The sequence below is a fragment of the Acomys minous genome (genome assembly GCF_964271855.1).
Source record: "Acomys minous genome assembly, chromosome: 15".
Classification (NCBI taxonomy): Eukaryota; Metazoa; Chordata; class Mammalia; order Rodentia; family Muridae; genus Acomys; species Acomys minous.
This window is the reverse complement of record NC_140497.1, coordinates 46,233,848-46,249,834: the sequence shown is the minus strand read 5'-3', so window position 1 is coordinate 46,249,834 and position 15,987 is coordinate 46,233,848. Positions and strand designations below refer to the sequence as shown.

Sequence of the window (15,987 nt, the reverse complement as noted above, 5' to 3'; positions counted from 1 at the left end):
AAATATGTGGCCTGAATACTGTACAGAGACAGTGATTTCCGTGTTCTCATACATTAAAAAAGGAAGCTCTTATGATCCTCCTTTCTCACACTTTCTACCTTTTCAAAACATCTAATCTGTGAAAGCAACATAAGCAACAGAACTGGATTGATTCTATTGACATTGTGAGTGCAATTTAACATTAAATAAATGTCAGTAGAATGTAGGACTATAATATTACCAATAAATAGGAAATTCCAGAAGTCACACACCGCAGATTTCAGCCAATGACAATCAGCCAACTCACCACACATTTTCATTGAATTAGGCCTAAGGATAATGTTGAAAAGCTGCATGGTTACTTTCTAACAGAGATTTATATTAAATTTCTATAGGTTAAATGTATCAATAAGCCTGCTATCTCCTAGCAAAAATAAGTCATATTTTTCATTTCATATTATGAATTTAATGAAGTATGTGGATTGAAAAATTAAAACTAAGTGTGATTTTTTTTTTGTCCTGAGATGCATGATTGTTAGAGTTTGGTAGTTTCTTCTCTGTCCCTTCTGAAGTGGCAGTTCATCTGGCGTCTTTCTGTTGCAGTATTACTATGAGGCTAGTTGGGTTCTGCTCAATGGTTTTCTAGAAAAACAAAATGTTTGAGGATGGAAGAAAGTCAAACAACCATATAAATTAACCAAACACATTGAAACTAAATAGTAAACTACATCTGATTATCTGAAATAAACTGAAATATTTTCCAGTTGTATAGATGTTTAAAGCTTTTCTCATATTCCTTTGCATTATGAGACAAATAGCAACAATCTCTCGGACCATGATCCTTTTGGAAACAAACAAGGAAAACGTTTCTCTCTTTATAGATGCACGAGTTTTATTTTATTTTTTTAAACTCTTCTAAAAAGACACAGCAGGACCTAAAATCCACAAAGTGTATTTTAAAAGCCAGGGAAGCTGTTTTTCCAGTAGAAAGTTATACAACATAAAATTAAATTTTAAACCAAATGGACAATCTGAATTAATAAAATGGATCAAAGCCATGATGAGAAGTTCACAGATAAACAGATGTGGCTGAGATCATAGAAAATCATGGAGAAAAAAAAAAAACAGAAGCAAGTTGGAGCCTTTCTTCCACCTGACTGACAGCTGATGACCACAAAAAGATGGTGTCTTTAGTCAGCTGAAAAGGTTTTTGTTGCTGAGAGTTTGTTAGCAGTGACAGTGTCTGTCAAGTGTAGATGAAAATAGCTCTGGAATGAAAGGAAAATAAGATCCCAATATCAGAAGGCACTCCTGAAAGGAAATGAAAAGGATGCTTCCCCAGTAGCAGGAAATTATTTTTGGGGAAAGTTGGAAATAGTAATAAAGAAAATGGTACAATAACAAAGTGAAGTTAAACAGAAACGAAATATGGTGTGGGCATCTGGGTAGGTGCACAATAGTGCATGGTGATTTTTGATAACTTTGATCATTCTTTCTCTTCCAACACAGATGAGAACATTTCAGGCAAGAATTAACGCTAAAGGATTTAAATTATAACATGAAAAAAAAAACTTTCAGTAGTATGCTCTTTATCTTTTGAATTATTTTCCAGTGTTCATTTGATGAACATAAAAACTTTGTATGATGAAGTAGTTAGAAATTATAAAACTGATTAAGTACGCAGGTTACTATCATCATTAAAAATAATTAATTGAGTGGGGTCCTAGAATTTTATTAGTGTGACTGCTAAAGTGTTTATAGTCATTTTTACTGCTCTGATTGGTTTAGGACTGAGGCACATCAAAATATGTTGTAAATGAACAAGGTTAAGTAATCAACATGTGTGACTTCAAGAGCTTCACTGATGCTCCGATAAATTGGAGCATTTGATGACTGTGGCCAAAGGCCTTTGTCAGAGAGCTTGTCAGTAAAAGACAGATGTGATACACTTTAAAATAAAAAATAAAATCATCTAATAACCAAACATGGAGACTCAAGTTGTAGATTTATATTAGATAACAGTTAGTTTTACTTCAGCGTAATTGCTATTAAAAATAAGCTTCTACTAGCAAAATCAAGCATTTCTTACAAGTACTCATGTTTTAAAAGGATGATGAGTGTGGGGTGGGGTTATGAGGTGCACTTGAATTTTCTGAGGATAATTTTTTGATGCTTGATTAAGAATGGCTAAAAGGGATCATTTTTCTGAAACAGATCTCTCAGTCCTCTAAAAAGGTTGTATATGATCGACAGACATCACATGGTGATGTTTAGAAATAGCTTCAGCACTGTGTTCCATTTAATCAATCAATGAAGAAATTTATTAGCATCACATCATTACTGCTATGAACTGTTCCACTGAAGAGACAATTCTGGCTGATACATACAATGTCTATTTTATACTTCGTGACCATTAAAGAATTTATGAAAATACCATCTCTAAAGTGTTTACTTTTTTTTTTTGGTATTTTACCAATGTATTAAGGAGTCACATTTTTGATCTGTGGTACCTTTCAAAAGGATTTTAAAACTTGGTTTAAAATATCAGTTTGGCTTTAAAAGTAAAATGTTAACTACATAATATCATGATTGTGCAGGGAAAATATATCAGAGATCAAAAATAATTTTTATATTATGTTAATAATAAGAATAAAATACAAAATAAAATGGAATTTAAACTTACCCAGGGCTGGACCTTTTATGCTGATACAGGGTAGATGAAGTGAAAAAATTCCCAAGAGGCTCAAATACACTGAGCAGAGTCTATTCACAGTTGGCAGGACTCTGGCAAGCAGATTAGTGGGAAGTAATATCTATCTCCAGTTTGTGCAAAATTTTAAGGGGCAAACCCACCACAATTGTGGTGTGTGCAGAAAGACAGGTCTGGACACCTGCGACAGGCAAGCATTGATTACAGAAGTGGAGAGATAGTAGTTAAACGATCAGGCAGTTAACTTTAAGCTCTGGGTCACACTGTATAAGAATTTATGGTTGGTCCAGAGACCAGTTTGCTATGGGGATTTATTGTTGGTCTAAGTGACCAGAGCCCAGTTTTACATGAAATAAGTTCAACAGAGTAGTCTTAGGAAGACTGCAATAAGATGACATAACTATATTTCAGTATCACACTACAGTATTACAATACTGATCTACCAAACAAGTTGTGCTCACTGGTAAAATAGTCGCATGACTGTTATGTTGGTCAGTGGCCCTTGAGTTGAATATTGGGACTGTTCCACAGGAAAGAATTTATGCTTGCTCCTGTAATTTGGTCAATAGCCTTTATATAGCTCAGAAAAGTCATAGTATCTGGTATGAAAGCTCTTATTCGTTTTATCAAATGCCAACAAATATTTATATTTTAACTCCCCACCTGAGCTGTTCTTAATCTTGGTCAGAGGAGTTGGTTTTTTTGTATTGTTTTGTTTTGGTTTTGGTTTGATTTGTTTTTTTTTTTAATTGGACATTCAGTCACTGCAGAGACTCACAATTGGTCAACACGCTGACAATACATTTTTGTGGATGCTAAGTCATAAGACATCTTTGTCAACACCAATGTCATGGCTCAGGGAACTTTATAGAAGAAAAATAAATAGTAGATGATGAGAAGGCTTGTGTGTGTGTGTGTGTGTGTGTGTGTGTGCATGTGTGTGTGTATGTGTGTGTGCATGTGTGTGTGTGTATGTGTTCAAAAGATGATGCAGATAGACTGTAAATGCTACAGGTGATGGAAGACATCAAGGAAGCAGAGTTGTCTGGACAACAGGGTTGATGTACATATGAACTCACAGAGACCATGAAAGGATTCACAAGACCTACACTCCTCAGTTCTTACAAAATCCTGGTGTGAAGGAAGTGAATTGGACAAAAAGTCCTAACCCGAGACAAGAAGATATTCACAATTGCTGAGAGAGAGAAAATACGTTTTCATAATTGGAATGACATTAGCTATTTCAACCATTGTCTTTGGGAAGACCTTAGGCTCAAGGGTAGCTGGCCAACACAAATCAGACTTTAAGTCCTTAGTGGTTTATTTTACAGAGAGAGAGAGAGAGAGAGAGAGAGAGAGAGAGAGAGAGAGAGAGAGAGAGAGAGAGAGAGAAGGAGAGAGAGAAGAGAAGAGAAGATGCGTGGTGATGTTGGGCAGATAGGGTGAGCATCTGTAGCATGTGTGGAGATTTAAGGGGTGGAAAAGAACATAATACATATACTATATGGAATTTTCGAAGAATAATAAGAAACGAATTTGTTTAGGTATGTAAGATGTCTCAATAGATAAGGATGCTTGCCACCAAATATGACTATCAGAATTCAATCTTAAGATTCATAATGTGGAAGGAAAGAACCAACTGATGTAATTGTCCTCTTACTTGTGAGTGCCTATAATTTGGCTATTTGAATGAATTCAATCGTTGTTGCAGGTAACACACACACACACACACACACACACACACACACACACACACAAACACAGAAAAAGAGAGGGGGAGGGAAGAGGGAGAAATAATGAATGTATTAAAACTAGGAATCTTTTGATTATCAATCATGCACAACGTTTATGCTATTTTACAATGGGAATGAAAAGCTACAGAAGTACTTTTTGTCTTATTGGTCTTTAAATTTGACAAGTAAGGAGAGCATTATTGAATCTGCATGGTATGAAAATATCAAGTTTAGAAAGGGACATTTTTGATGCTGAATCTAGAAAACATGTCAGACATCAGGGAGATGTAGCTTAGTCAGAAAGCATAGTAAGGGTTTTCTACAAATATAAAAAGGTACAATGACATTTGAAAGACGCGTGAGGTTGTAACCAAACACGGAGGTCAGTGCCAGTGGACACAGAAGGAAAATATTCTGAGAAATGCAGGCAGGCTGCTCTACATGGAGACTGAAAAAAAATGATGAATCTTGTTTTTAAAAAATAAAATTTATTAAATTTCTCCATGAGCAAATCAGTAACTACTTAACTAGAAATTAATCTTAGAAAATAGGTTAATTTTGGGGTTTAATTATAATCATGAAAAAATGGCTTTCTCATATAGCTGAGAAACAGAAAATTAAGATCACTTTGTATTTTTTCTTGTTTTTTTTTTTTTAACATTTCTCATATATGAATCTTCCATTTTGAAAATAACATATATAAAATTTCAGGCTACCTAGATGACATAAATACTGTGATTATTCTGCTATTGTTTCTAGTATAACATAATGTATTCTCTTCCTGCCAAGTATTTATATAAATTACTGCACTCTTAATGTTAAATGTTATTTTAATACTTAACACTTGGACTCCAACATAGAATTATATTACCTACTTTATTAGCTCATTTACCACCCACTATGCTCCATAACTAGGTAATTCCTGGAACATGAGATATTCTGGTTTACTTTTTGTAGTAACTCAAGCATCTTTTTGGTTTACCAATTACTCTATCTATAATGGCTATGTCTTTGTGTCTTTTATAAAATATTTTTATTATGTTTCATTTTTAACATATATATTTATATTATTACACATGAGTAAAATAAACTGTATACAGCAGGAAGAACCATGGAACAATCAGGAATTACATTCATAGTAATTTGGCTATTTGAATGAATTCAATCGTTGTTGCAGGTATTGTCTACATATGTGTATACATAGATGCATCAATGTATCCTGTTCAGTCTGAGAAATGTTGCTGGTATGTACATTTCTGGGCTGAACATTTGGCATTGGATAATGAGTTGGTGTTCTATTCTCTGAGAAAATATTTCCCCCCACCCTTAGTATTCCTTAGGTGTTCTAGTTCTTTATGTAGGGTTGAGGACTTGTGGTCTTTCCAGGGTTCATGATGGCATGTTTATTGAGAGGCTATGGATTTAAAAAATATCAAAGAAAGATGTACATGAAAAACCTACAAGAAGAAAATTATGATAGGCAGATTTGGGCCCAGGAGTCCTGCTCAAACTATGGCACCAGCCAAGGACAATACAGGCAGTAAACTTCAAGCCCCTACCCAGATCTAGCCAATGGACTGGACATTCTCCACAGTTGAGTGGAGAGTGTGGTCTGACTTTCACACGTACTCTGGTGCCTCATATTTGACCATATCTCCTGAATGGGGGGGTGCCCTGGTGGCACTCAAAGGAAGGATAGCAGGTTACCAAGAAGAGACTTGATACCCTATGAGCATATACAGGGGAAGGAAATCTCCCTCAGGTCACAGTCATAGGGGAGGGGAGTAAGGGAAAAATGGGAGGGAGGGAGGAATGGGAGGATACAAGGGATGGGATAAACATTGAGATGTAATATGAATAAATTAATAAAATAAAATAAAAAACAAAAACAAAAACCAAAAAACTCAAAAAGAAAAGAAAAGAAAGAAAGAAACATAGGCCACAGCTAAAGTTTACTTCAAGCTCATACATAAAAAATATGAACCTCCCCCCAAGGAAAGTTAGAAGAAAGGAAAAAAGAAGGGGAAACTATGTAATTATAATCTCAAAAATAAAAAAGAAACTTTAAAATGTGTAAGTATAAAAATGAAGAAAAATTAACTGTATCTGATTAAGATACCTCTTTTTAAAAATATATTTTATTAATTTATTCATATTACATTTCAATTGTTATCCCATCCCTTGTATCCTCCCATTCCTTCCTTCCTCACATTTTCCCTTTACTCCCTTCCCATATGACTGTGACTGAGGGGGACCTCTTTCCCCTGTATATGCTCATAGGGTAGCAAGTCTCTTCTTGGTAGCCTGCTATCCTTCCTCTGAATGCCATCAGGCCTCTCCATCAAGGGGACGTGGTTATAACCCACAATCAAAAACTATCAGAGGGTATCAAGTCTCTTCTTGGTAACCTGCTGTCCTTCCTCTGAGTGCCACCAGGTCTCCCCATCCAGGGGACATGGTCAAAGGTGAGGCACCAGAGTATGTGAGAAAATCATATCCCACTCTCCATTCTACTGTGGAGAATGTTCTGACTCTTGGCTAGATCTGGGTAGGGGTTTAAAGTTTTAAGGCCTGTATTGTCCTTGGCTGGTACCTTAGTTTGAGCAGGACCCCTGGGTCCAAATCTGCCTATGATATCCCCCTTAGGAACAGTCATAGGGGAGGGGAATAAGGGGAAAATAGGATGGAGGGAAGAATGGGAGGATACAAGGGATGGGATAACCATTGAGGTATAATAAGAATAAATTAATAAAAATTTAAAAAAACTATCAGAGTATTTTAGAATAGGATCTTGTTTGGTGTGGGAGGGGAAGCTAAGCAGTGGTTTTATATTTCTTCTAATCTGTATAAGGAAGCGTGCTATATTTTATGTATTCGAAGAACAATAAAATTAAGAAGCTAAAACATTAGATTCTGAAGTCAGATGCCAAAGACATCTGATATTGCTTGTCAAGTCACCATCACAAACTGCTTGTGATTTGGCTTTGAACATGATTCTTTGTGCATTATTGTAAAGATATTGCTGAATATATAGCAAAATAGAGAAGGTACTTAAATGTTACTGGGCATCATATTCACATTTTACAAGTACTTAAAATTATTCACAAGATGTATTTTCAGCTTCAGACTTAGTTTTCCATGAGAGATGTTGGTGTTTTTATTTTGCATATGACAATAGTAGTCATTTGCCATGGTGACTCTGGAATGTTGCATGTGACAAGAGTAGACATATGTTGTGGTGATTCTGGAATGCAGAAGAGAAGGTTCAAATTTTTGAAACTTTTTTCCTTTAAATATTTGACACCCAAATTTGTAAATTTTAATGTAAGTGTATCCTGAACCATATCACAAGATATAAGCAAAAGAATTTAGACAAAACGATATTTGTCTCTCCTCTTCAAGTAGTTTGTAACCTAAAGCGACAGGGTTTAGAGGAGGCCCCTAATGAGCTAATAAATGATAGCCTTGGCACTCCATTTCGGTAAGAGGGTTTCTTTAATTATTCAGATACATATTTTCACAGTACCTGTAGAGCTAAAACACTTGGGGGAGTTAAATAGCTCTCCTGGATAGCTAGTCAAGATGAATTTTAGCTACATTTACTGCAGTTTCCTACTCCCTAAGCTCTGAAAAAAAAATGTTTTCAAAGGAAAGAAAGCATTTCCCTTCCATGCCTTTCTGAGGATTCTCTGTGCTAGTAAGTCACATCCATTGTGAGATACATGGCCGTTCTTCCATACAGTTCAGATAACCGAAGTCCAAATAAGAGAAACCGGTATGACTGCCTCTACACTGTTAGTCATAGCAGCCATGTGATAATTGCTTTTTTAAAAATTATAAATTGTAATTTGATGGTTTATTAAGTAAAGGATTGGGAAATGTGAAAAAAGTGCCATTTAAATTTTTTCCCTTGGCCTTTAATAATTTTTAGTAGTTTGCGTGGTTCTAAATTGCTAAAAAATTATGTACTAAATGTTTTTTATTCATGGATATTTGGAAGCCTGTAATTGTTGGTATATACACTTTAAACATCTTAGTCTCTTCTATGTTTATTAGGCTGTTTTACATTTTCATTCCTTATTTAATTATGGTTATTTAACTTCTTTTTCTGAAGTATTTGTTTTCATTATTATGGGTATTTTAATCACACCACAGCTACTGTTGTAAAATACTAACTACAGAATGAAATGAAAATGCAAGCAATAAATTTTTACAAGGGGCATAATTACAGCAATTCCTTTTCATAGTGTCATTAATAAGTGTGAACACCATAACTTGATAACCTAGATCCAAGTATTTAATTATCCTATAACAAATTATATTAGAATAATATATAGATTAAAACATGTGGAATTATATTCTAGGTTTAAAAGGTAGCAGATAATATTCAATTATAATCTGTCATGAATTCAACTCCTGGTATAAAGATATAAATCCAATACAAAATATAGTCTGAGTATCATGACACCTACCAATGTTGTTGTTCAACTGTCTTTGACCTCTGTACTGACCTATTCACTGCCAAATACTGTTATAAAATTATGAAGTGAATAATTAAGAATCTGTACAAGTTAGAGCCGTCACACTGAATGTCCCCATTATCTGTCCTGTAAATGCAATTTCTTTTAAATGTGGCAACTTTTCTGATTTTTTTTATATAGTTTTGGTTTTATTGTTGTTTTTCTTTTTGATACAGACTATAACTCTTTGGGGAGTAGAATTCAACTAGAGACCATTTTTCTTCATTAATGACTGATCTTTGGGCCGCAGGTGTAGGGCATGGTGTCATGGCTGGGCAAGTGGTCATGTATTATCTATAAAAAAGCAGATTTGGCTAGCTGTAATCAACCCAGAAAAGTAGTGTTCTCCATTGTCCTGCTTCAGTTCCTGCCTCCAGGTCTCTGCCTTAAGTTCCTTCCTTGACTTCTTTTCATGATGGACTCTGATCAGGGATGTGTAAGATAAAATAGGCAGGTTTTTAAATACTTTTATGTTTTATACTTTGCTATTATATAGTAAAATAGAAAGATCGTTGTAAACTTTTTCTATTTTCTGGCAGTATTTTACATTTCTGATATCTAGGTTTATTTATTTTTTGTTTATTCCAAAATAAATACAAGTAATAGGGTTGACACTCAGTTGATAGTTATTGGGACATGCAATGATATATGGTATATTTATTATATTTTTTCTGTCTTTTGAAAGTTTTAAAGATTCCTCATTGAAAATGTAAAATACTTATATTAATTAGTTTTATAGTTAATTATTAGTGTTTTGTATATTTTAGCACTTAATATGTGTTTAATAATCTGAAAGTAATAAGAATATCTACATAAAATCAAGAAGATTGAAAGACATTTCAAGATACTGCTCTGGTACAAAGAACAACTTCATAAAGAAATCATTTCCCAACACATCATGTCTTAAATGAATCAGCAAGGGGGGGACTATATCACTAGATTAAAAAAAAAACTTATAACTTTATCAATTTAGTTGTTCACTTTACATCCAAATCGTAGCCCTCCTGGTCCTACTTTCCCTTCCTCTTACCTCTCTCCTGCCCCACAGGGAAGGGATACATCAACACACCCCAGCACTTCAAGTCGGACTGAGCATATCCTCCTCAACGGTGGTGGATAGAAAAGCATGCAGCAGAGCCAATGTCAGAAACACCCGCCATTGCCCTGACTAGGGAAACTACAAGAAGACAAGCCGTCCATTGGGTATATATGTGTAGGGGGTCCCATATCAGTCCATGCGCAGTCCTTGGTTGGCACTTCAGTCTCCACAGGCTACCCTGGGGCCGCGTTAGTTGGCTCTGTTGGTCTTCCTGTGAGTCTCCCGATCATAGACCCCTCCTCTCTTCCCTATCCTATCCTTTCTCCTTCTTCCCCCATATACCTACTCCTCAGAAAAGGTGCGTACTCCCAGAACATCAAGTTGCATTAGAACTGAGCTCTTTCTCTGTGACATGGTGAGGCAGCCGCACCAAGGGGAAGTGACAGAAAAGCAGGCAAGAGAGTACAGGTCAGATAGAGCCCCAGGTATAACTCTGCACCCTTTTCTACAGGACCCCCATGAAGACTGAGCTGCCCATTGGCTATAGCTGTATTCAGTCCATGCATGGGTCCTCTTCCAATGATTCAGTCTTCGCAAGCCGCCCTGAGCCCTGGTTAGTTGGCTATGTTGGTCTTTTTGTGGAGCTTCTGTCCCCTCTGGATCCTTCCATCCTTCCCCCAACTCTTCCACAAGGCTCCGAGAGCTCTGCCCAATCTTAGGATGAGTCCCATCATCTGTTTCGGTACTTTGCTGTGTGGAGACTCTCAGAAGACTGCTATGCTAGGCTCCTGCTTGCGAGCATAGCAGAGCGTTCTTAATAGTATCAGGGGTTGGTTCTCCTCCTTGGGGTGGGTCTCAGGTTAGGCAAGGCATTGGTTGGACATTCCCTCCATCTTTGCTCTATCTGTATCCCTGAATATCTTGTAGGCAGGTTGAATTTTGGGTAGAAGTTGTTTTTTGCTTGGTGTGTGTGTGTGTGTGTGTGTGTGTGTGTGTGTGTGTGTGTGTGTGTGTGTGTGTGTGTGTGTGTGTTTGTGTGTGTGCGCGTGCTCACGCATGCGTGTGTACACTCCACTTCCCTCACTAGGAGTCTTGCCTAGTTAGAAAATGATCTTTTTAGTCTCCATGACCCCCAGCACTAGTGCTCTCAGTTAGAGTCACCCTCACATCCTCCCTGGAGCCTACCCTTTTCTAAGTCTCCAGCTTGTCTGGTAAGGACCCAGTCTACAGCCTCTCCTCTCTCTGCAAGCCCTGGCCCCATCCTTACTGCCCCCTTTCTTACAACTGTTCCCTACCCCTGCCTCCCTCCATAGTTACTTTCTGATGCTGTTCTGTTTCCTCAAACACATTCTATGTGTAATCCATGCCCCCTTTCCCCAGCAAAACACAGCCATCCTCCCCTGGGGCCTTCTTGTCACCCAGATTCCCTGGGTCTGAGAATTGTAGCATTGTTTTAAATGGCTAAAATCTATTTACAAGCAAGTACATACCATGTGTGTCTTTCTGGGTCTGGGTTAACTCACTCAGGATGGTCTTTTTTAGTTCCACCCATTTGCCGGCAAATTTCATGATTTCCTTGTTTTTAATAGCTGTGTAAATATACCACATTTTCCTTATCCAGTCTTCTGTTATCTTAAATGATAATCACATTTTAATTTTTGGAGAATTTCATGCAACGTGTTTTAATTACATTCAGTCTCAACTACTCCCTTTCACTCATCCCAGATTTACACTCATCTCTCCTCCCCTTGTAAATACCGTTTTTATTTCCTCAGATGAAAGGATGAGGTGAGAGCTACCCCCAAGCCTTGTAAATACATGGCTTGGGCTGAGCTCAGAGTGTTTCTATCTCTGTTCTAACTATCCGTAGGCTTAGGCCTGGAAGCGTCCAGCCTCCATACAATCTAATCGTCTGTAAGCCTGGACGTTGAGGGCTTCCACTTCTAGCCTTTATCTGCTAACCTAGCCCTAGAATGTTTTCAGCCTCTGAGACTTACTGCCAAATAAACTCACACTTTCTAGTTCCTTCTGAACTCTGGCTGGCTGGTTCATCTCAGGTGTTCTGGCTCAAAACTCCTGTCCAAGCTGATGAATTCAAAGTGGCTTCTCTCAGCATCTCTCTGAATTGCTCTGCTTGGAGAAATTGCCTCTGAACTCCATGACGTGAGATGCAGTGACTGGACGGACTACAATGACTTCACTGACTTCACAAACTGAACAGAGCTAAAAAGAATTGAACGAACTGCACAAACTCAACTTCACTCAACTGAACTGCACAGAACTGAACTCCTTATCTTCCTACACTGCTTTTTAATAGCTTTTCTTTTCTGTGTGTTCTCATGAGGGTTGGGTGTATCCACTCTCTGACTCATTTTGTCAAATCTTTCTCTGATTCCTCACTTTGTCCGCCTTTCAATCAGATGTCATTTTGGAGACTAATGGTGTATACTAAAGGAATGTTTGTATTTCCAGCCAGAAGAACTAAACGTGTGTACTAAGGGCGTGTCTATATTCTAGCTGGTTCACACAGACCTAGGTGGTTCGCTGTGATTCCCTGCCAAAGTCGCCATGTTGCTGGATTAAAATTCCTCCACATTCCCCAAAGCCCTATTCACTTTTAAATTTTCTGCTGTTCATATTCTTCTCAGTGTCAACCCACTTACTGGAATGTGGTTCAAGTACCAGCTATACCTTTAAAGAAAACTGAGTCTTCCTATCCTGAAGCCATCAACTGTCAATTGCTCCTCAGTTTGGAAGAGAAACCTACGAACTCCATTCTACTCCATGTAGGATGTTAGCTGGATCTGATGAAGATCTGCAGGCAGCCACAGATGCTCTGAGTCCATGGGTGCCACAATCTTCTTAGACAGAAGATGTTTCTCCCTTCATAGTTTTACTCTTAATGTAATGCTCTTCTGGGTGCTAATTAAACTGAAATTAAGCTTTTAGTGCCTATTACTTTTTGTGTAATTTTAAATCTCTATTCACCTGCTACCAACTTCTTAATTTTGAAGAACTTGTGTATATAAGACTCTAGGCTACATACTGTGATGCTTACAAATAAATGTAAAGAAGAGAAAAATTGCAAAGTGCAGATATAAACCCTTGCTGATAGAACATATATGTGAAAAACAGTTTAAGTGACTTTGTAAAAAAATAAGTTGCATTAAATGCTCATCTCACCTCAAAAAATATATGTGTTAGAGAAAAGGTTTAAACCAATTGCCCAAATATTTTCACCCTCATAAACAGAATAATTCCCAGTTATATGATTATGATTATAGTACCATGATTAATGATGGCATTATGTTATGCTACACAGCTCATTTTAGTTCAGAAAAATTAACTTACATGGACCTGATCAAACCAGAGGTTGCACTTAACATTTTACTCTTTATCCTACAGAGTGTACCTAAGCTATTTGCGAAGTCAAGCTGTTCGTAAGTCAAAGAAGGTTCTGCATCAAGGAGCTGAATATGGCCTGCTGCCAATTAGCACAAAGCAGAAGCTCACAGCAGATAAAGGGGCCAAACCCACATGCAACCCTGGGAACAGGAAAAAGAGCCCGCATTTGTGCTGGCAACCAAAACTGGCTCAGGTATTGATTTGAGACTTATGAGCAGAGAAATTAAACCAAAGAATTCCCAGCATTCTAGCCAAAGATGTAAGAGATCATAAAATAAATATATCTAAATTACTCAAAGATAATACCATTTACTGTTTTCCGTGTATGACAGGCAAAGATTTAACAGAGAAAAAGTGGGTTCTCCTGGTAAATCACCAAAAAGCCATATGATTAAAAAAAAAAACTGAAATGCATTCCTTTGATGAAACCTCAACATATGCCTTATCATTTTACCGTGATACAGCAGTCTTATTAGATTGGTGTCACCAATGTTGTAAATTCATGAGCAAAATCACTATATATCTGTATGTCTTCTTAAATGTAAATGATACTAAACTAATATTTACCCTCCTTTAACTTTTTCCCCATGTGGCACAGAGATCGTTTTATGTCAACATGTCACATTTATGCTGTACGTTTTAACAAAAAAAAAAATCACCTATCTTCTAGACTCCTAGTCATTCTCATCTACTTTATGTGGAAGATTGTCTTTATTAAACATTAATAATAATATAAGTTTAGGGCCCATAAGAATACTTACCAAGAATGGAACTAAATAAGATTGTTTCATCAAAGACTATGCAAGAGACATTGTTTATTTACTTCTATCAGTGGACACTGCTGTCACCTCACATAGTATTTGAGGTTAGTATTCATAATTTTTGCTAACACAATTGGTTTAAAAAGTATTACTTAAACTAGCATCTTTTGTTATTTAAAATTTTTACATATACATTTATATTATTACACATATAGGCATAAACTGCCTACAACAAGAAGAACCATGAAGCAATCAGGAATTATATAAATGTTACATTCTTAGTGTTTTGGCTATTTGTATTTGGCAACCTTGAAGTAAACATCTTTCCTACCTTGGTGAGTCCAAAATCCTGAGAATAAATCAGTATCTATCATATCTCATCATTTTCAACTTAAAACATCTATCTAGACCTAAAAACATCTTAAACCCTAAACAACTAAGCTTAGTTGTAATACTAAACTATCTGGTCTTCATCCCCATCAGAGACTTGACAAGGAATAAAATTAAATCTCTGAGTAGACAGTAAGTGCAGATTAGCAGCTTCCAAAATTAGAAAATGACAGAGACAGTTTGCTGCCTAAATAGTCACTCAAAACTCCACAATGTTGGAACATCATCTTTAGCCTTCTAGCCTAATATATCTGACAGACATATTTGTGAGGCAGGAACTATTGAGAACTTACTTATCCTGTCTTAGCAGAGCTTAGCTGTCAACCCTGTGTCCATCCAAGCTTGCCCATTTTTAGGCAGAATTCTGTCAGTGGCAGAAACAAGGACATTTTGCCCAGTGGCTGGTTTGCTGCATTTGAAGCCATCTCTATAAGGAGGCTCATTGATGTTCATCATCTTCTTTGAGGTAGGCTGGGTGTTACCAGGAGTTGACCTGTCTTTTTGTCAAAGAATCTTTAAAATAACAAAAATGTCTTTAAATGCCATATTCATTATCTATTCTAAGATGAAGTATTGTTCCCATACAACTCAATTGTAATACACGGTTTAGTTCCAATACTTTGAAAGTGCTATTTTAGGCTCTTTAGGATAATTACATTATACAAGTTAACTGTTAGTTGATCAAATCATTGTTATGTCAATTATTAGTCTATTTTTATCACAAGAATATACAGGAATTATTTAACTTTTATGGGAAAACTAGATAGCTACTTTCTAAAGGGGGTGAATTTTGAAGCTTAGGTGTTAATTATGATACAAAGCACATGAAGTTAACCATAGTTTTAACTTGTCTAATTGACTTCCAGAATATCTTCATTTTGCAGAACAGAAATTGTATTAGATCAGTAAGTCCCTATCTTTCGCTTCTACTTTCAATTTTTGTTATTTAACAATTCTGGATACCTCATATAACAACTTAGGTAACTATTGGCATATAAATCTTTTGAATGTGTTTGAAATCGAGACTGATCAAAACTCTCCTGCTACCGCAAATTACCAAAATGAGAAAGAAATGTAATATGAAATGAACTGAATCACATGATTCTACACTTTACAGCATTCTTTCTGGTTTCTGTTTTAAATAATAGTCATGTATTTTCACGTGAGTTCTTTTTTAAAAAAGTTTTTGTTTGAAAATTTAAATATAAGGTACCTAAAGTTTCCTCATATTATATTGATTATGTTTAGTTTGCCACTGAGGAGTCAGGAAAGAACTGTGATATTTATGATTATCTTGATATTTTAGTGACCTGTAAAATATTTTTAAAATTGACACAATGTACATTAGTATTTTATAATTTTGTCACATAACAAACAATAAAATTTTTTGGATTTTGATCACTTGAAGTAACATAAAAAGTATCTTTAAAGGCATAAGCATTCTTTCTCA

The 15,987-nt window shown here is 36.2% G+C and overlaps 1 long non-coding RNA gene across 1 annotated transcript in view; it reads left to right on the top strand.

Annotated features, from left to right (window-relative positions):
- Positions 1 to 12,918, top strand: part of LOC311584085 — a 30,523-nt gene extending 17,605 nt beyond the window's left edge. The window contains exons 2-3 of the long non-coding RNA XR_014774779.1: positions 9,991 to 10,145; positions 12,630 to 12,918. This is a non-coding gene — a long non-coding RNA (uncharacterized lncRNA). The remainder of the gene's footprint in view (positions 1 to 9,990; positions 10,146 to 12,629) is intronic.
- Positions 12,919 to 15,987: the final 3,069 nt, after the last annotated feature.